The sequence below is a fragment of the Camelina sativa genome, chromosome 10 (genome assembly GCF_000633955.1).
Source record: "Camelina sativa cultivar DH55 chromosome 10, Cs, whole genome shotgun sequence".
In the NCBI taxonomy this organism is placed as follows: domain Eukaryota; kingdom Viridiplantae; phylum Streptophyta; class Magnoliopsida; order Brassicales; family Brassicaceae; genus Camelina; species Camelina sativa.
The window spans coordinates 1,441,826-1,443,562 of NC_025694.1; the positions used below are offsets into that span (position 1 = coordinate 1,441,826).

Below are 1,737 nucleotides of genomic sequence, written 5' to 3' on the forward strand. Positions count from 1 at the left end.
TTTTTTTTTTTTTTTTTTTTAAGACTGAATGGACCCGACAAATTGAATGCCTAACCTAAAGCAAAGCAATTCATAATTTTTGCACCAAATCGAGACGGTAAGTAGCTTCTTATGCGATTTGGGAACCAATAAAAGATAGGGAATGACAATTTTGTGAAGCAACTTTGTGTGTTTAAACAAGTGAGCTATTTCCACTTTGGTTTCTTTCTCTCCTGCGGGTGTTTTGGTTATTGTTAATCCTGATTAGGTTCTAAACCTTCATCTCACATGTACTCTCATGTGTTTACATGTACGGCTGTATATATTAAACACATCATACCCAAATATAGGTTGTTATTTCATTTTAATATATACTAGGGAATTAATAATCATCAAAATAGTTTCGTAGTAAGCAGTTGTTAAAATCAGCAACTTTACTAAATGTAACAGAGCTTGTAAACATATAAAATGCAGATATATATGGTGGAAGTTTTCACTTTATTAGCAAATTTAGAAAACGAAAGCAATGTAGATCGTTAAACTCTACGATTAATAAACCATATTTTGGAGACTAGTAGACTTTTTGTTTTGTTTTGGTTAATAAATTAGTCCAATAAACCAAGCAAGCAATTAATATAGTCTGATGATCAATGAGTTTTTAAAAACGTTGAACTTATATTATTGTATACTACTGTCTCTTTATGTATAGATCCAAAGCCTTTGGTTGGAACAACTAGCTCATTAAGAAAACATATAGTTTAAGATACAATTGAATTGTGATTTCAAACACATTAAAAGTTTGGGAAAAGTAATAGATATAGAAAACTTGCACCAATCCAGCCTCAACCAATATAAATTACAAACTTGAAATAAGTTATATTCCCATTTAGAAAACTTTATTATTATTATTATTATAACATAACTCTTTATATGGTGAGAACCCTATTACTTGCTTGTCTTAAAGGAATTGCTGTTTATGGAACTCCACTTTAAATAATCTATTAAGTAGTAGTAGTGTAGAAAACTTAAGATCCCATCTTCTACTTTAATTTGCCCGATCATGAAAACACCTATTTATTGTACAGAAACATACATCTTTAACATATATAGATGTATGCGTGATCTATTTGTATATGTAACCTTATTACCCTTTTTTATTCACACTGAATGAAAAAAAAAAAAAAGCTTTAAAGTAATATCAAAATTGGCAAATTGTGGGGTTTTTAAGTAATCTATTAGATAAATCATTATCTAGGAAAAAAATGCCTTTTATAGGATTGCTTACCGAACCAAGCCGTGGACTTCACTTTCTTAAAACATGAAATTACATATTAAAGGAATCTTTTGATTAATCAAAGAAACTATATATATTTTTTTAAAAAGAAAATAAAGAAACTCCAATACGAGGAATTGTTTCGAATATAATCTTTTTTCCAAAGAAAGCAAGTGGTTAGATAGAGAGAGAGAGAGAGGGAGAGAATAATATTTATTATTTTATAAAAAATTAAATAAACAGTGAGATAGAAAGAGAGAAAGGGCAGTGGAAGTAAATATAAAGGAAAGGATAAAAATGAAAGCTTTCGTAGAAGCAAACTCTTTTATATATATCTCTCTCTCTTATTACTATCTTTATTTTTCATTTTTTATTTTCTACCAACCAAAAGCTTTTTGCTCTTTGGTTTCTCTTATTTAGCTTCTAACCTTGAGGAGAATCAAACCAGAGGATTGAAGTCTCTGAAAACCTTTCAAAACATCAAC

General features: G+C 28.9%; 1 protein-coding gene across 1 annotated transcript in view; it reads left to right on the top strand.

The window, feature by feature from the left end:
- Window positions 1-1,737, top strand: part of LOC104719944 (floral homeotic protein APETALA 2) — a 10,598-nt gene that overhangs the window by 5,200 nt on the left and 3,661 nt on the right. The gene's annotated exons all lie outside the window — the stretch shown is intronic.